Source organism: Eptatretus burgeri, chromosome 7 (genome assembly GCF_056783735.1).
Source record: "Eptatretus burgeri isolate ZD-2024b chromosome 7, Ebu_testis_v1, whole genome shotgun sequence".
Lineage (NCBI taxonomy): Eukaryota > Metazoa > Chordata > Myxini > Myxiniformes > Myxinidae > Eptatretus > Eptatretus burgeri.
The window spans coordinates 44095719-44116334 of record NC_140967.1 but is presented as its reverse complement, the minus strand read 5'-3'; the positions used below and the strand labels follow the sequence as shown (position 1 = coordinate 44116334).

At 41.5% G+C, this 20616-nt stretch overlaps 1 protein-coding gene and 1 long non-coding RNA gene across 6 annotated transcripts in view; one reads left to right on the top strand and one right to left on the bottom strand.

Annotated features, from left to right (window-relative positions):
- The window catches only part of LOC147023137 (sal-like protein 1), a 120666-nt gene that overhangs the window by 90722 nt on the left and 9328 nt on the right, over positions 1-20616 (top strand). The gene's annotated exons all lie outside the window — the stretch shown is intronic.
- LOC147023136 (uncharacterized) overlaps positions 12989-20616 on the bottom strand; it is a 93494-nt gene continuing 85866 nt past the window's right edge. For all 3 annotated transcript variants that reach the window (XR_015060047.1, XR_015060048.1, XR_015060046.1), the window contains exons 3-4: positions 16491-16696; positions 12989-13322 (exon numbers count right to left, since the gene is read on the bottom strand). This is a non-coding gene — a long non-coding RNA (uncharacterized LOC147023136). The remainder of the gene's footprint in view (positions 13323-16490; positions 16697-20616) is intronic.

Here is a 20616-nt window from a genome sequence, read left to right as displayed (position 1 = left end):
GACATGTATTCCCACTAGACAACGGGTTTGGGCCTAACTACACATGTACTTACCGAGATACCTCACCTAAGGGACCTGAATGGTGGTTTGCGAATCTGGTAACCACAACAATATTATGAACAGATTTGGATATTGGGCCATCTCAAATTTTTTGATGGCAGTGGAAAATGGCTGCCACAGCCATCAGCGGCTGAATTTGAAATGGCCCAATATCCAAATCTGTTCATAATATGTTAGGCTACCAGTGTGCCAAATTTGGTGCTTTCCTCACAAAATGCACAATTGTTATGCTTAGTTGCCCCACTATACAGAGAAAATAAGCATTGACGAAAACATGTTCTGAATTTCTGTTATAACTAAGGTGCCTGATTCTTCTTACCACACTGCACACTTACTCTCGCTGTGCAAGCAAAACAACAGCCATTCCTTAGTTATCCTTTTTCCTTTTTATACACTTGTTTAAAGACCTGTTTGGAAGGCTGTTTCCATATCTTTACTCTGCTTTTTTAAGTCAGGGATGCCAGAGCGATCGAAGGGCAAGGGTGGCATGATTTATTTGAGAAGGGGAAAAATTGAAGACACTTTCGGTCATGTTTGCATATTCACTCTCACATATAGTGTACACAATGTACTTACATACAAGTTATGATGTCATACGTGCACCCTATATTCATTGCTCATGCCACACTTCAATTACTGATGTAGCGTCTGATGGTGTAAACTATCAACATCGAAGAGTCATTAACGTTAAAAGAATCCTAACTGAAAGGGGAGTTACTTGCCGGGGGAAATCATGACATTTGAATGACAAATGAAACATTTTGGTTTTTTGTTTTACATACCATATAATACCTAAGCCTGGTGTTGGCTTAGTGGTTAGGGTGGCGGCTTGGGATCCAAGGGTCCTGAGTTCAAGCCCCGTTGGCTGCTGAATTAACACCAGGGGGTTGACTCAGCCTGTCATCCTTCCGAGGTCGGCGAAATGAGTGCCAGTGTACTGGTCCCGGTGTATGCCCCGGTTAGAATAGGTGTACCATATCCCTGTGTGTCGTAAGAGGCGACCAGGGTTGGCGTCAGGAAGGGCATCCGGCCATAAAACATTGCCTCAAGAAAAAGCCAAACCCCTGCACAGCAGGGAAAAATGGCTGTAAACACGATCATTTTTTATTTTATACCATATAATACCTACCTACTTACCTACCTACCTACCTATAATTTTACATACCTACCCAGGCTAAACATGTACAGATCTATCATTATATCATCGTGTCATCGTGCACCTTTATCTGTCCATCCGTCCCCTATTTCGACTTCTCTGGCCAAACCACTAGGCCGATCCAGCTGAAATTTGGCAGCAACATCCCACTCCTGACTGGTAATGGGGAAAGCAAAGCTCGTTTTAGTCACATGACTTTAAGTAGGTCAAAATGGCCAACTTAATAAATTTCTTCAAACATCTCTAGACCCACCAGAATGCTACCAAATTTGGGTTACAACATTAGGCCAGGGCAGAGGTGTTAAATTGAGGAGGTCATGCCAATCACATGACCGGAAGTGTGGTCAAAAGGCTGGCTTAGTCAATTTTTTTGGAACAACGCATAAATTCCTTCAAACATCTTCTCCACTCCCACCAGTCAGAATGCCACCAAATTTGGGTTACAACATCAGGCCAGGGCCCAGATAAGCTTCAGATCCAGTGGTACTATTTATTATTATTATTATTATTATTATTATTATTATTATTATTCTGTACTACTTGCTAAGGGGCTAACAGGATGGCCTGGAGGTACGCACTCTCACTTCTCGGCTGTATAGCCTGGGTTTGAATCCTGACACAGCTGTATACTGTCATCCCCGTGTTTCACAGACAGGGTGATTCATCATTGTGTGTGCCATCCCTCGGATGGACATTAAACAGGCGTCCTGTCTGCCTGCATTAGTGGGTGGATGTTAAAGATCCCATGGTGTCCTTCGTGAAGAGTCTGTGAGCTCCAGCCGACACCCTGAATAAATTCCCAAATTCCTGCCCTAACCTACAGAGGGTATTGCATCAGTGGCACAGCCGCACTCTCAGCCAATGATGCTATCCCCGCAGCCTTGTGTTGCATACGAAACAAGAAGGTTACTTGCGAACTGTCTAGTCTGAGTTTTATCGTCGGCCCATCAAATAACTGTTGGTGCTTTGCAGACATTGTGTTGCATCACAAAGTGTGCCATCCCTTGGATTAACGTTATGCTGGGGACCCATCTGCTGGTGAACATTAAAGAGATCCCACATTGTCTTTCAACGAAAAGTAGGCAAGTTATCATCACATCCTGGCCATATCTTTTTAAATAAAAGGATGGTGTTCATCCTATTGTCTATATAGTTTCCTATCTCCTCTCTCACCACTTCACACATTGTCCTCAAACTGTTGGCATAATTAAGAACTTTACGATTGTGCTTGTGGCCTCTATATTTAATTACAACTCCTACATTTATTCTATTCAGCCAGTCAAAAGTAAAAGCAAACTTTTCTCAGAGCGTGTGCAATGCGCGATAATGTCGCGATGCTCTGGCGGCGTTCAGCCCAACCTTCAGGGGATTATTACCCCACGCATGCGAAGTGAAAAGCGGGTTGAGCAATTGGTTCACTTCTGTCTGTCTGTCCATCCGTCCATCCACAAACGTCATTTTATAATTGAGGAACAACTTCATTTAAATTGAATGTTATATTTTTTTAACCCAAATCGGAAAACAAACCTGTAGTTTATCAGGACTTTGGCTCTGAATTGGTTCTGATTGTGCATGTGGAGAGAGGAGTGAGATAATACTTTAACTCTGTCTGCCTGTCTGGCAGTCAAACAAAATTGACAATCATTCCAAACAGGTAACTTGCTGTTTTTCAGGACATCATAAAGGACACAAACCACAGGCACGAAGAACTAATGTAACGCATTAAATAATGTTAAATAAACTGCATGTATCGTGGTAAACTTCTGGAAATTTTTTCTACAACCTTCAAAATCTCTATTTTATTTCAATTGAATTATATACAGTAGTTGAACACTGAATGGGGTAAGCTGTTCTATGAACTCTACTTATTGGCTGCTCTTAGAGCACCCTTGTTCTGGACATTTCCATCTGTCTGTCTGTCCATGAAACTTTGGTCAAGCGAGGGGATAAACCACTCAACCGATTCCAATGAAATTTGGTAGGTAGGACCAATATTTCTGGGAATCTTGCGCTTTCGAATATGGGACCCCGGGCCCTAGCAACGGCCCTTTAAAGTGGTCAAAAAATCGAAAAAAATCAACAAAAAAATCGAAGCTTAGAGTTCTGTGCGCAATCTATCTCGCTCCCTTCATGCCAATTTGCAGCCCTAACAAAAAAATATTTGTAGGAGGAGATAGGTTTTGGGCGAGTACATGTCGAACATTTCAGAAACGGTTAATTGCGAATATCTCTAAGAGAAAGAGTCTGATTTTGATGAAACGTGGGTGAAATGTGTACAATGTGGCTTAATGTACACAAAAATGAATGGTTGCTATGCACACCTCCGTTGCTTAGGCCTAAGTCACATTTGCTCTACGGCGGCCGTACGCCCTCTGAATTGACAGAAACGTGCGGTGGCCGCAGAGTTTCTGAGGTGGCCTCAGGGTGGCCCTCCGCCGTATGGCTATATTTTACAGGCCGTAGGGTCGCCGTGGAATTATAGCGCGGAGTTATAACTTTTTTCATTTCTACGTTCGCCGTAGCAATTCGACAAGCCAAAACAAAAGAACTGGTGTAAAAAAAATAAAATAAAAAAACCCACTCGTTACCGTCCGTCTGGCCGCACGTTCGCCTTAGGGCCCCCCTGTGGTTGCCTTGCGGGCACCTTGCGTCTGCCTTGAAAATTCTATGACCGCTGCAGGAACGCCCTAAGGTCACCGTGCGACATCAAATCAAAGACCGTACGGCACCCCCACGTTTTCGATCTCCACAATTTCTAAATACCCCGTGCGGCTCCCCGAAAAATAAAAACATATGTGACTGCTACATTGTGTGACCGTGGAAATACTGCGGCCGCCGTATAATTGCTAATGGCCGTAGATTTTGGAGACCCCACGGCCGCCGTGGCAAATGCGACTTAGGCCTTAGCAACAGCTAAAATACTTTATCGTACATCGTACACTTATTGTGGACTGTACAAAAAAATCAATACCTCCGAAACTGGACCTCCGAGGGACCTGTTTTTTTGTGCCCAAGGAGAATGTCTTGCAGCATCATATAAAAAAATAAAATCTTTAGCGAATAGATAAATGGAATTACCAGGGCTGCCATTTGTTAGAGCCTCTTTGGAAACATGCCTGAAATTTCACAAGGTGGGTTTCTGGGCGCAAACTAAGAGGGCTGTGATAATCATATTTATTGTGCTGAATTGATTGATAGCATGTACATGAATATCGGCTAGTTGCGTTGGCCAGCTTTCCATCTAGAGCGAGCAGCCATGTCGCCTACCGGCTTGTTGTTCTTGTCTCCACTTATTTTCTGCATCGAACCACAGTCTCCGCCATCGAAGGTGAAGGAGGTTATGTTTTCACCCTTTTCTGTCTGTTTGTTTGTTTGTTTGTCTGTTTGTGTACAGGATATCTCAAAAAGCTGTCGACGGATTCGGATGAAATTTTGTGGACATGTTCGGTGTGTGACAAGGATGAACTGTTTAGATTTTGGTGAAGATCTAGATCCGGATCCGACCACGAGAATTTTTTTAATAGATTATTCACCATTGAGAGATAGGGCCAAAAACTATATATAGCACGATATCTCAAAAAGTTGTGAATGGATTCGGGTGAAACTTGGTGGACACGGGTGTGTGACGAGGACAAATTGATTCAATTTTGGTGAAGATCCAGATCCGGATCCGGAGGTATGCGCTCTACCGAGTACCCTTCTTGTTCTGTTTAATCATCACATCGTTGATGTTATATGGCCCTCCCATCCTATCAAAATCTCATCATCCATCTTTGACAGGTATATCTGCAAGTTCTTAAAATGTCTGTCAACTTACATGGGCCATTGCTTTGGCAGCACAGCTGCATTCCTTCACATTGATGTTCTGCATTCCAGAGAAAAAGCTTCCAATACCATATTTTGACACTATATATGTCCTCCCTTACCTCTGACCTACAACTGTGGCTTGGTGTCTTGAGTGTTTCAGTTTGTCTTTTACTCTTAATATTTTTCTTTCTTTCTCTCTTTTCCTCTCTTTTTTTCACTCTTTTTCTTTTTCTATGTATCTACAGAGAGGTGAACTCTTGCAAATTGTTTTTGGAAACCTCACTCTATGGCGCCTGGGTGGGTTTGAGGGTTGAGGAGCAGCAGCCAAAACTGAATCCTATCCACGTTCCTCCTAATGACTTCATCTTTGTCTATTCAGGTTTCTGCTGACGGCTCCAATGCTACATTTGGTCTTTGATTGTTTTCCAAACAGTGCGCATCAATGTGAGGCTCGTTTAATCTGCTAATATTTTCACAAATTCTCTGAACTTCTTGAATTGCGTTATTTATTTAAGATTAATGAGCGAAGAAGAGCAAGGGTGAAGTGAAGTACAATGAGTACACCAGCTTTACATTTTAACCAGACCAGATGGTGCAGGCAGATGAAGGTTATTCATGGGCGATCTTGGTTTTTTTTTCAACCAAATCCATCACATGGCAACTCTCTTGACACTTGTTTGATTTCATGAAGATAATTATCCAATCTTTAATATTGCTAACTTCAGCTCTGGATTTTAACGGACAGCCTCTGCGATAGTATTACAGCGCCATCACTGACAGGACACCACTGTGCACTCATTTGTTGTTGCTTGCGATTCATGATTTATCATTTATTTAGTGGTGTTGAATCACTTACATGTTAATGATGTTGTTGCAGTTTCATGACCAGCACCATTTCTCTGAGAGGATATCCACATGTCTGTGAGGTGTATGTGTGTATATATATATATATATATATATATATATATATATATATATATATATATATATATATATATATATATATATATATATATATATATATATATATATATATATATATATATATATATATATATAACGTGTCTTGTCTTGAACAGTCTTGTTCCAGTTTTGTTGAACAGTTTTCCAACAGTCTTGAAGGAGTTTCCACATGTGCTGAGCACTTGTTGGCTGCTTTTCCTTCGCTCTGCGGTCCGACTCATCCCAAACCATGTCAATTGGGTTTAGGTCGGGTGATTGTGGAGGCCAGGTCATCTGATGCAGCACTCTATCACTCTCCTTATTGGTCAAATAGCCCTCACACAGCCTGGAGGTGTGTTTTGGGTCATTGTCCTGTTGAAAAACAAATGATCGTCCCACTAAGCGCAAACCAGATGGGATGGTGTATCGCTGCAGAATGCTGTGGTAGCCATGCTGGTTAAGTGTGCCTTGAATTCTAAATAAATTGCCGACAGTGTCACCAGCAAAGCATCCCCACACCATCACACCTCCTCAATGCTTCACGGTGGGAACCACACATGCACAGATCATCCGTTCACCTTCTCTGCGTCTCACAAAGAAACGGCGGTTGGAACCAAAAATCTCAAATTTGGACTCGTCAGACCAAAGGACAGATGTCCACCGGTCTAATGTCCGTTGCTCGTGTTTCTTGGCCCAAGCAAGTCTCTTCTTCTTATTTGTCTCCTTTAGTCGTGGTTTCTTTGCAGCAATTCGACCATGAAGGCCTGATTCACGTAGTCTCCTCTGAACAGTTGATGTTGAGATGTGTCTGTTACTTGAACTCTGTGAAGCATTTACTTGGGCTGCAATCTGAGGTGCAGCTAATTGGCAATTTCTGAGGCTGGTAACTCTAATAAGCTTATCCTCTGCAGTAGAGGCAACTCTGGGTCTTCGTTTCATGTGGCGGTCTTCATGGGAGCCAGTTTCATCATAGCACTTGATGGTTTTTGCGACTGCACTTGAAGAAACTTTCAAAGTTCTTGAAATTTTCCTGATTGACTGACCTTCATATCTTAAAGTAATGATGGACTGTCGTTTCTCTTTGCTTTGTTGAGTTGCTCTTGCCATAATATGGACGTCTGCAATACAGACAAAATAATGGTCTTTTACCAAATAGGGCTATTTACTGTATACCAACCCTACCTTGTAACAACACAACTGATTGGCTCAAACGCATTAATAAGGAAAGAAATTCCACAAATTAACTTTAAACAAGGCACACCTGCTAATGAGAAAAGCATTCCAGGTGACTACTCATGAAGCTGGTTGAGAGAATGCCAGCCAAGAATGTGCAAAGCTGTCATCAAGGCAAAGGGTGGCTACTATGAAGAATCTAAAATCTAAAATATATTTTGATTTTTTTTTTGGTTACTACATAATTCCATATGTGTTATTTCATAATTTTGATGTCTTCACCTGTATTCTACAATGGAGAAAATAGTAAAAAATAAAGAAAAACCCTTGAATGAGTAGGTGTGTCCAAACTTTTGATTGGTACAGTGTATATAACTGAATCAAACCCACCGAACCTGATGAGGCAGCAGGGCACAGATCGAGTCCCATCACGGCAATTGCTGCACGACCTGTCAGCAACAAGTGTCGCCTGCCAATGCAAGCACGTCATCTCTGTCCTGCTGACCACCAGTCAGGAGGTTTGCAGCCAGGAACATTAAATTCAATGAAAGCGCGCTAACTATGACACGACGATGACGTCATGTGCATAAATTAAACCAACACATAACCTCCAAATCAGAGGCATCCACATGGTCCTCAAGCCTTTGCAGACTGAGATTAAAGCCAATGATCACAAAGACGATGTGCTCACGTGGCAAGCGACGCTTGTTGCTGACAGGTCGTGCAGCAATTGCCGTGATGGGACTCCATCTGTGCCCTGCTGTCTCATCAAGTTAGGGGTTTCGATTCATATTAATGAGCTTAATATGGTCACAAATAAACGATTAGCAGTATGTTGTCCTGATGTGCACACAACAAGGGCAAAATCTGGATCAACATCCCTGGTTTCATCTATTTGTGACCATAGGGGAGGGGAAGGCAGCGCAAGGGGAAGGCAGCACAAGGGGAGGGCAAAGCAGTGTGAAGGGAAGGGAAGGTAGTGTGAGGGGAGGCGAAGGGAAGGGTGATAACATGCGCCCAAACAGAAACATTTTCTTTTTGACTGCCGGGAGCATTTGAAACCCATGCTATCTACCTGGTAAATTGAAAACTAAACCGTCAGTCCCTAACAGTCTCTTTTGCAGAGGGGGGGGGTGGGAGCAGTGGGAGAGAGGGAGAGGGGGGAGAGGGAGAGAGAGAAAAAGAGAAAGGGGGACGTGGGAAGGGGGAGTTGGTTTTGGTAGGAGGTAAGCATGAGGGGAGGTGTTTTTGACTCGTGTCTGCCTGTGGGACTTGTGGGAAAAGGGGTGGTGGTGGGTTGTACAGGATTGAACAAAATGGGGTACGTAAAGCAGCATGTTAATACAGCACATGAAGACTGCCCGGAGATGTCCGGGGGGGGTAGAGAGGGGAGGGGGTTTGGGAGTAGGTAAGCATGAGGGGAGAGGGAGAGAAGGCAGCATGAGGGGAAAGTAAGATACGGTAGTGTGAGGGGAAGGGGAAGGGAGCGATGATAAAACGTGTCCAAACAGCAACATTTTCTTTTTAATTGCTGGGTTATATGTAAAACTGGGCGGGAGCATTTAAAACCCACACTATCTACCTGGTAAATTGAAAACGAAACCATCAGTCCTTAACAGTCCCTTAATAGAGAGTGTGGGGTGGGGGAGCAGGAGAGAGAGAGGGGGATATGGGTGCCAGGGTGAGGATTGGGAAAGAAAGGGAGAGGGTGGGAGATATAGATGGGAGAGGGGTGAGAGAGGGAAGTGGTGGAGGGGGGAGAGGGGAGGAGCAGAGGAGGGGGAGATTCCAGCAGATGTGACGTCCAGTTTAATGTCTATCTGAGGGACTGCAAACACATTGAATCCTCCCTGCCTGTGAAACACCGGGATGACAGCTTATCGCTGGGCTGGGATTCAAACCCAGGCTAGACTGCTTACTAGAGTTAGAGCGAGCGTGCATACTGCGCGGCTATCCTGCCGTGATGTGGCGATTCATTGCTTTGTTGTTGTAACCACTGAAAATATTTTTTACTCATTGTAATTATCTAATATATTTTGCCTTCCCAACTCCAGATATGTTATAATCACTCCACTCAAGCAAGCACTCCAGCAAAACGGTTGAAGAAACTTTTAAAACCAAATGTTTAAATTACCTCTGCTACTGAAGGTGAAGGAGGTTATGTTTTCACCCCTCTGTCTGTTGGGTCGTAGATTTTGTCGAAAAAAAAAAAAATTTAAGATTTCTTTTTTCTACCCTTATTCTCGGTATTTCCGTTGATATGTTTGTCTGTCTCTCTGTCTGTCTGTCTGTCTGTCTGTATGTATGTCTGTTCGGTCCAGTGCTCCGTTAATACAATGGCGATTTCGATGAAACTTGGTTGGTAGGTTCATACCATGACCTAGTTGTGTGCAAATGAGAACCGTTGCTATGGACACCACCGTTGCCTAGCAACAGACCTTTGAAATTTTCAAAAAAATCTCAAAAATTAATTATTTCGAAAATCAAAAATCGGGCCACGAGTGACTGTGGGCAGTACATTCAGCCATATTGTCAAAAATTTCCAGCCGGATCTTATGAAAACTGTCGGAGAAGATAGACTTTGAATGAACCCTGGTCGAAAACAACAAAAAAACAAAGTTCATTATATCTCAGAGACTGAGTCAGATATACATGAAACTGGTATGGTAGGTTCGCGGTATGTCCTAGTTATGTGTGAGAAAGAACCGTTGCTATGGACGCTTTTGTTGGCTAGTAACGGCTGAAAAACGACTAAATTCGACTTAATCGACTACCCATGTCCGCCTACCGGCTTGTTTGACTGTTTGTCTATCTGTGTGTAGAATATGTCAAAAAGTTTTGGACGGATCTGGATGAAATTTGGTGGGCATGTTGGGTGTGTGACATGGACGAACTGATTAGATTTTGGTGAACATCTGGATCCGGATCCGACTACTAGAATTTTTAAAGTGATTCTTCACCATTGAGAGATCGGGCTAAACTAATATATAGCACGATATCTCAAAACGTTGTGGACGGATTTTGATGAAACTTGGTGGACCCATTGGGTGTGTGACAAAAAAGAATTGCTTCAATTTTGGTGAATATCCGAATCCGGATCTGGATACGAGAATTACTTCATTTTTAAAGTGATTCTTCACCATTGAGAGATGGGGCCAAAAACGAAATATCGCATGATATTTCAAAAATGCATTGGTCCCGATATGTTCTCGTGGAGCAGGCATTATGCGGCGGAGCTATGCGCTCTACCGAGTGCCCTTGTAGTTTTGTATATGTATCTATCTGTGCCAAAGTGATGGGTCGTATAATGAAAGAAGATCGTACAAAAAGGGGCAACGTGGTGTGAAATATAATTGCACATTTTCTGCGAGCGAACCACTGACCGACTCACCGCACGAGGCAACGCACATCCAAATGCAGGTGGGTGGGCCCTGAACTTTGTTCAAGTCGATCAATATATTCAGTGACAGTATGAATGTTGTAGAGCTCTCACCACGTGGCTTAAGCATGCAAGCAAGCACCCCAACGAAACGGTTGATAAGGAATGGCTGCCTTGACAAGCAATTAGTTATCACCGATTGGATATATAAACACCTTGCTCCCATTAACACCTGGAATGTCGAGTGATGTCTGAATTGGACATGTGAACACTTTTTTGTTTTTGGCAGTCGGAACAACTGCTGAAGTCAATAAAGAAGTTAAATATTTGAAATTCGTCTGAGATTAAGAGATTTGATAGGCTATGGAATGTGCAGAAAGTAAATAAAGCCACGAACGCTGGCATCTCCGGGCGTTTATAAACATTGCAATGTATCCAATGATTTGTAGGGATGATGATCAGGCAATCGACGAAATGTGAGGAAAGTGAAAGAAAAAACACTTTCTTGTTAAGAAACCATTGCAGCCTGTTCCAAGTCAAGGAATTGTTGAGCAGGCCAAAAAAATGGTGGCTTCAGACTCATGCAAGCTGACACAGGGATGACCAAGATGCCGCACCACCATATTGGTAAGGCTTATTTTGGTTTTTCGTGATGATCACTCCCTAAATTATCTTCAAAATGGGTGTTCAAATTAATGCAAACACCAAGTTTTCATTCATGCACCACCTTGGAGTTCCCTTAGTATGCATGCAAAGTTTGCGGCCACGACGTTTCATGGTTTTGGAGTTATGGAGGAGACGGACGGACAGACTGACGGCCAGACACATACTGACTATTATTATTATCGATGTCGAAGTGACTGAACAATGAAAGCAGATTGTACACAAAGGTTAAACAAAGCAATGCTGTACAGATAATCTGCCACTTTTCCAGCTTGTCTGTGCATGCATGACTTGGTGCATTGGCTCGGAGTACGTGTAACCATTATAACTTTATTTGAAAGCATCCTTTTTTCGCCAAATTTGTTTTCAATGCCTGTCGAGTACCTCGTGAAACCCCCGAAAAGGTAAACAAAAGTTGTATAGCTCCTGTGAGCAAGCAGTCCCCCGCACAAACCTAATGCATCGGCAGGCCGTGAACGCATACCATAAAGGATCTCTTTAAAGCCGATCTTGGCCCGTACCCACGTAGTTAGATAAATTAGATGAATTTGTTTCGATAATGACTTTGTTCACAAAAGAGTTGCTGTTGAACATAGAAGAACCCTCATGACATCAAAAAGTTTAATCACTCATGAAGTAAACATTCCAGATAAGCCGCCACCCTGCCTGCAGGTCTGTACATGTCGTCCCGTAACACATGGTCTTGCAGTCTGCACAAACGTTACAACTTTATTTTTTTAAACTTTATTTTAAAACGTCCGTTTTTCACCAGATTTGCTTTGATTCCCTGTAGAGCACCTCACCAAACCTCCGAAAATATAAACACAGATCTGGATAAGCATTCCCTCTTGGGGACAGGGCGTGAGGTCAAGCAGTGAATGCATACCATAGAGTGTTCCTTTGACGTCCGCCTCAGTTATTTGAAATTGAATGCATTTTCCTTCTGAAAAAGGCATTTTTGGTCGGATTTTCAAACAATTTGTTGCAGTCGAGTTTGAATCTATGTCAGCAACTAAAAAAAAAAAGTGTTAATAGAAACCAAATCAGAGTTAAGTAAGGTCATGAGGCTGCTTAGAACATTCGAGAAGCCTTACATGCTCCATCCAAAATCTCTACTCGACCTAAATTCATAAATTTTCAAATTATTTTCATGGAAATTGTTTTCACCGAGTCTGAACATGTATATTAGCAAATCCCAAAAGTGAAAACGGAAATCAAATAAAACTTAATATAAAGGCATGAGGCCATATAGAAGCATATGGAAGTTCGTCACATTGCTTAAAATGCCAAAAAGCACCCGATTTTCACAAGCCTTGCTGCAATCGAGTGTAAAGCTACCTTAGCGACTGTGAAACGTGAAAACACAAATTGAATTAAAGTTCAACCAAATGCACGAGGCCATTTCAAGGAAAAAAAAAAAACCTCCATTCTCAAGAGAAATCCTTTCCAATATCATAAAACACGATTTTTAAAGCATCCTTGTACAATCCTTCTACCCGTTCTGTTCTTACATATGGCAGCTTGGCTGCTGGGGTACCGATCATTTATTGGAAGCACAGTTATGCCACTGATGCAGTGCCCCTCTACCGGTGCATTGGTACTCATTTCACCAACCTCGGAAGGATGACAGGCTGAGTAAACCCCACCTGGTTTTAATTCAGCAGCCAACAGGGCTCAAACTCAGAACCCGAAGATCCTAAGCCAGCCACCCCAACCACGAAGCCAACACCAGGCTAATCCTTCTATAATCTAAAAGCTTAGAACATCAGGCATAATAACTTGTGTGCAAAAATTCATTTTGACACTTTTATTAGCAAAAAACCGGCATGGTCTCGCATCTAACTGAGGCCTCACTCGGCTCGACCCAATTTTAAAACATCAACAACTCGATAATTACAAATGATAAAAACACAACTTTCCTTCTTCTCAGGACATCATTGTCTTTCCAAACATTCACTCATAACAACTGCGGAAGCTCTTCGCAGTTGTCTCACGATGACGGTCTAAACCGAGCTCACATTCCCTGTTCGTGGGTAAACCATCCAACACTTAGCGAATTCTGCTTCAAAATGGTGAATCGAGACCCCTTTGAGGGAGAGAGAGCGAGGTGTCGAGGATGCATGGACGTGACCAAGGATGTGCCTGAAAAAAAAAGGAAGTAATTAAACAATGCCGTTAATTATCTTCAAAAGGGGTGTTTTAATTAACCCAAACACCCAATTTTCACTCATGCACTCCCTTGGACTTTTCTTAGTATGCATGCAAAGTTTCAGGCTGCTAGGTTTCATGGTTTTGAAGTTATGGAGGACACACACACACACACACACACACACACACACACACACACACACACACACACACACACACACACACACACACACACACACACACACACACACACTGACATTTAATATTACAGATCATATAAGGAACATAGTTAATAGATGTCTCAGAAAATGGAATTTATTATTCTACTGATTTTCACTGTGGAGTTAGTCTATTATTTTATTGATTCATACTACAAACTCATCGAGATCTCGACCGAATCTCTTATTTCTCACTCTCGAATATCTATATCATCAAGTACGGGTGATGGGATGAAATTACATTCAATCATATGGGAGGGCCATCGAAGTGCAACAACAATCCCGTGATGAACGGAATTAATGAAGCCAACAACAACAATCCCGTGATGGTTCGCCTTGAAGCGCCGCCGCTCATCGGAATGCTGTGATCAGACATGGCGAACACATTGACACAAGTCTATTTTTGACTGGGCCGAACCGAATGAAGGAAGGGTGTAGATTAATTTTAGAGGTCTGAAGCAGGATTGTGAGACATTTTCATTCAACCTGCAAAGTTTGGCGATGATGCGTTTGGCGGTGAGAGAGAAGATGGAAAACCTGGTCAGTCATGTTATTTATACAAATAGATCAGAAGATACTTGGGTAAAGGCCTTATGGCTAGCTTTGATGGTACGTCCCTTCACCTCCAATGAGTATGATAGACAAGGCCCGTAAAATGCATTTATCTTTATCTTTTGCTTGCTTGGCATTATTTTTCTTTCTTTCTCCCTCTATTTCTCTCTTCGTTTTTTTTTAATGCATAGTCGAGGCTTGTGGAAGAGCTGGTACTAACTAGTACACTGAACGGATCAAGGAACAGTAGAGAGAGAGAGGGGGGAAAATACCAACAGCAGAGCCGAAAGCCAAGAGAGGGGAAGGTGGACAAACAATGGGTGTGGGGAGGAATGGGGGCAGGACAGGATGCATGGGGTGGGCAAGATAGATACAGAAGGGAACACTGGAAATTTGGAAGAAGTTGGAATTGAGATCGGTGAAAAGGGCGGGGTGGGGGGAGGGATTAACGAGGATAGAAAAGATCATGGTTTTGGATGGGGGATGATTTCAGATGGCGGTGAAGAGCTGTCTTGAAGACCTGGAATGAGGAATGAGATTTACCTTCTTTTCCCACTTTCACTTCCTTTTTCTACTTTTATTTCTACCTTTAGCTTGGTCTTTGTTATTTTTCAGTAAAGGTATTTGTGCAATATATTCTTTGCAATTTTCGAGTCCAACATGATGGCGCGGAAGTAACGCACTTACCATCGAGCTGTCTCATCTGGGGTCTATTCTCAGCCAGACTATAAACTCTGAGATTGGTGTTTTGAAGGCAGGGCCTTGCATCACCACGTACTCCATACCTGAAATGGACGTTAAGCCGGTCATCACATCTGCTAACATTATTTGGTGGATGTTGAAGATCCCACGGTATCTTCCGTGAAGCGTCGGCGAGTTATCGACGGCGCCCTGAAAATAATTATACAATTTTCTGCTGCCTACTGTTGACTGTCATACCTGGCCAGCCGGCTCATGAAAGACTTGGGCCAATCCCACAATGTGGGATTCATTTAGGTCGTTAAATAAATAGTAATATTTTTGCCATTATTGTGTATGTCACTGTTCCAGCTGGACTTTTTGCATGAGTTTTGAATCAATCTTCTCGTCTTGGCATTAATTAGGCTGACACTATGCAAGAATTATCTTGAGAAGTATTTTACAAATTCAGGTGATTATTTTGACACTTCCCACATTGGGTAGCTGTCTGTGTTTTCACCCTGTGGGAAACCTTAACACTAACCAGGCAATTGTTCTAATGAAAACCGACTAGGATGAATAAATGATTTGTAACCAAAGCACAGACCAGAATTGGACATGCAAATAAAACCATGTTGTATCACAGACCAGGATAATAGATCATCCTCAATAAGGCACGCTCAACATGCCGCTTGCAAAGCTATCACTCATTCATTCATTCTCTCATAGTAATATTGAAACTTTTTGGAAATAAACAAAGTTCACGTATTAAGTATAGTTATTGCCTTTTATTAAAATGACAAACTTCCTGTTGATTTTCTTTCAACTTTCTCCATGCAATGTGAAAGTGATTGAACAAAACTACTCTTACTACTTTTATTTGGACTAATATTATAACTTTGTACTAGTATTGTAACAGAATAATAGCAATAGTAATAATAACTCATTGTGACGCTTTATTGAGAATTTGTGAATCCTTGAGCAAGTGTGCTAACTCGATATGGTCGACTTCTTTCACTACTGTGGAATTTTGCCAGTGCTATTCTCGACTTTACACATCCCATGAAGAAATATTTTGAAATAATTCAGTTTCTCAGACATGATTGAGGAATGTTCTATCAGTAACTGTGGTATTTATCAGTTCCATAACCGTCCTGCAGTCTTCTGGGGCCACCGAAGGTTATACATTAATGGGGATGTGAAAGAATATCTGCATTACAAACATTTGTGTGTTTTGTGCAAATAATAATTATCGAATGTTCACTGCTTTGTGCAAATTTTTTTTTTAAGCACAGCTGCTGATAACCATCAGCGTACAGGAGTTGGCCTTCGGAACGAGAGGTCGAATGATTAGTCATATCTTTGCTGCCCGCCACTGTCCTCCGCTGAGTGACGACGAACAAAATTCAAGTTCCAAAAAGGCAACATGCATAGTTTCGGATTCACAATTGATGAATCCTATTTGTATGACTAAATGCAAACATGAGATGTAATGCTGACTATGTTGCTGCCCAAAATCCGTGCTGCGTGCTTTGTACTCAAAGCGGTTTCACTCGCGGTGCTCAAGCCGCGCCAGTAATAAGTGCTGGTGTTTGTTAATGCATCGGAATCCAGGGCAGTTCAAAAATGATGAACTAAGCAGGACGAGCATACAGTAACCCAGAAAACACGGTCATAAACTTTCCGATTGTGTACAGAAAATGCTTTGCCGTACCTGTTCGCTGGCCATATAAAGTCACGATTAGAGCAAAGTGCTTCTGGCACACAAGAGCTAAAGAGAGCAGGATCAATGCACGATTTGTTATGATTATCATAGAGTTGCTCCATTGTACGGCCACGTTTAAAGCAGATCCAAAACAGCCACCCTGGAAGGTCACAGCTTTGTTTGTTTGGCAAGTTGGTGTTCCGCACTTTTTAGAACTGTAATAACAACAAGAATTCATTCATGTGAAGTCCATCATTTTAACCCAATTACTAAAGAAAAAGCAATCAATATACAGTACTGTATTACCAGATTATTTAAATATAACAATGTATTATCATACTTCGTGGCATAATTGTTAGATATTAGAGCATCCGCTCTGAGTCTGGGAGGTCAGCAGTTTGAACCCTGGCTCAGTCATAGCAAAGACTTTAAAACTGGTACATGCTGCTTCCTTGCTTGATGCTCAGAGCATAGACAAACAATATTATGTTGGCAACCATAGCCCAGGCTTTTATGGTCCTAATGGCTTCCTCGTGTGTCATTCACTCATTCTCTAATGGTAATATTGAAACTTTTTGGAAATATACAAAGTTTCACGTATTAAGTATTGTTATTGTGTTTTCATTAAAATGCCAAAGTTCCTGGAGATAGGAACTTATCCTTGTAAGGGAACTCGTATATTATTTTTACATTTAATTAGGCAAAAAGTCCACAACAAGATCAAGGCTCATGGAAGAGCGAGTTAAGAAGGGTAAAAAGGCAACAAACTCACAGCGGGATGATGGGGGCAACAGTTGGACACAATGATTAAGCAAGAGGATGAATGACAGGAAAAGAGAAGAGAGAGGAAGAGAGAAAAGACAGTGACTTGCAAATGAGAGGGTTGGGTTAGAGATGGTTCATGGGGGTAGAAAAAGATTATGGATAGGAATGGGGGATCTATGAGGTGGTACTGCACGGCCTTCTTGAATCCCTGGAGGGAAATGTGGAATCGAACAGTACTAGGAAGGTGTATTCACAAACCACATATGTATGATCTTATGGATCACATGATTTTTATGGACCTCTCACTTTTGGATCTTGGTTGGGTCTCACATTGAAAAACTAGAGGGGGAGCACTCGGTAGAGTGCAAAACCTCCGCCGCCAATACTGCTGGGTCACTTAAGTGAACCTGATATCCTATTCATTGTAGGTCAAAACGGATCAGACTCTACTGAACCACGATTGAATAAACTAAACGAGATTGACGCGCATGTAGAAATGCCAAAAAAAATCGAATTTTTTTTGAAAAAAAAGGTGCAAAATTTGTTTTTTTTCTCTAACAATTTTTTTTGGAGGGAGGGGGTTGGAAATCACTTAAAACATGTAGAAATGCAAAAAAATAAATTCAAATATTTTTCAAATAAAATCGAAATTTTTTTTTAAAAAGTTGCAAATTTTTTTTTCTCTAACAAATTTATTTATTTTTGGTTGGAAATCACTTAAAACATGTAGAAATGCAAAAACAAAAATTTCAAATCTTTTTTCAAAATGGCCACCATAGCGGCCATATTGGACTTTGGACCAAGTCCAAAATCTAATGGCATGATCCTTGGACCATACCTAATCCCCCCACCAAGTTTTGTCAAAATCTGTCCAGGAGTTTTTCCATAATACTGTTCACAAACAAACAAACAAACAAACTAGAGGGGGAGCACTCGGTAGAGTGCAAAACCTCCGCCGCCAATCCTGCTGGGTCACTTAAGTGAACCTGATATCCTATTCATTGTAGGTCAAAACGGATCAGACTCTACTGAACCACGATTGAATAAACTAAACTAGATTGACACGCATGTAGAAATGCCAAAAAAATCGAAATTTTTTTGAAAAAAAAGGTGCAAATTTTTTTTTTCTCTAACAAAAATTGTTTTGGGGGGTGGGGGTTGGAAATCACTTAAAACATGTAGAAATGCAAAAAAAAAAAATTCAAATATTTTTTAAATGAAATTTTTTTGAAAAAAAGTTGCAAATTTTTTTTTTCTCTAACAAATTTATTATTTTTGGTTGGAAATCACTTAAAACGTAGAAATGCAAAAACAAAAATTTCAAATGTTTTTTCAAAATGGCCGCCATAGCGGCCATATTGGACTTTGGACCAAGTCAAAAATCTAATGGCATGATCCTTGGACCATACCTAATCCCCCCCACCAAGTTTCGTCGAAATCCGTCCAGGAGTTTTTCCGTAATACTGTTCACAAACAAACAAACAAACAGACAGGGGTGAAAACAGTAACCTCCGTCCATCTTCGATGGCGGAGGTTAAAAATGAAAGATAAGGTATGGCTTCTAAAATATCCTCATTCGGGACATTGTTGAGCAGGAATCTCTTCTTGTTTTTCTCGTAGCCCTCTTCTTTTTAAACTCCCAAAATCCAGCCTCACTGCTCACCTCCACTCAATTGTTCCTGTTTTCGCTCCTCTGTGGAACCAACTTCCCCAGTCTGTTCAATCCCATTCTTCCCTCCAGGTCTTCAAGACGGCTGTTCACCACTACCTCAGGTCATCCCCCAACCATACTCATGATCTTTTCAACCTCAAATTACTCCATTCCCAAGCATTCCCTATTTCCAGGTTATTGAGATTTATCTCCCTCTCCCTCACCTGTTTTTGTTTATTAGTTCTTGGTTGGTTTGTTTATTTTCTGTTTTATCCCCACTTTCCCCTTCCTCTTCTCGCTGTTTCTTTCAGCTTGTGTGCAGTTTGTTCACCCCACGTGCCCTTCTCCCTCTCCCCTTGATCTAACTCTCACTTCTACTCTGCAGTTGGTGTTTCCCCCTTTCTTTCCATATTGTTCCCTTCCATTCTGTTCGAGCTCTTCCAGGAGCCTCAATCAGGAATACAAAAAACAAAGAAAACACCGTGGACCACCACCGAGTACAACAGCCCATTAAGTAAGGCTCAAGTCCGATGTTTCGAACACCTCGTGGTCTTCATATGGCTCTGTGCAGGCATTGTCTGTCAGGTATTAAGTCCCCTTCCAAAGGGGGAGTGGGCATCACATGACTGCCTTATGGAGATGATGAGACCCAACCTTTCATCATCACATTGCATGTTGGTGTGGTCTTGTGTGTTCGTGGGCATACTTTTCTGCCTAATGCTTTATTTTTGGTTCTTCATCCTTGTTTGCACTCTGTGAATTTAAAGCATCAATGAAGTGTTACAACCCTTCGCTAAAAATATACGCTCCGTGTGCCAGAGAATCACTAATCCCGTCGTTGATAGCACTGCGAAATTGAGTGATGCTGAAATTTTCTTTCAAATCCAGCTAACCTGTGTTCTCAGGATGTTAAATCATAGCGAATGAATGGCACAAACATGGAGGATACAATATATTACCCGCACTTCTGTGTAAGTCATGTATTATGGAGGTGGAATGCTTTGGCATTTTGCTTGCTACCGCGAGGATATTTGTTTTCCCATTCCTGATGACATTACTGTGTACCATAATATTATTTAATAAATTAAATAAACAAACAAAAAACAAACAAAAAAGCTATAATTTTTTATTTAAGCGATTTTAAGTTTCATGTCATTCAGTTTACCCAAAACGGAATGAAAGACAAATATATTATCTACGTATAGTAAGGCGTAATGTCAGCATTGTCAATATATGGAAATGAAAGTGTGTTTCAGAATGCAAGCAAGCTAACTGCTTTATAAGGCTGTTGCACCAACCTTTTCTTATGCATGTGGTGGTCCCAGTGTACCATTGGCTTATATTTTAAGGTTTTATCATAGAGGTGACATCACCACCCGATGACAAACGCAAACATGTTGATGACGAGTCAGGTATAACCCAATATAACTTTTGAGTTCTTTTATTCGGCTTGAAGAAAACACAAGAAGTCAATGGATTTAAGAACTAGGCCACAGTGTTCCTTTGCATCACATAAAGTGATGTTTCTGAGGAAATTAAAAAATGACATTATCATCAGGATCTACATGCACTCCATTGCTGGCTGTTACCCTCACAAAGATAACAAGAGTGAGATTTGCTTTGCAATACATGTCCCCTACTAATCTGATATTTTCCAAGTCCAAAAAGGGCAATACTCTGTGAAAAATTGACGAAATGCCCTGAAACTCAAACTTGTTC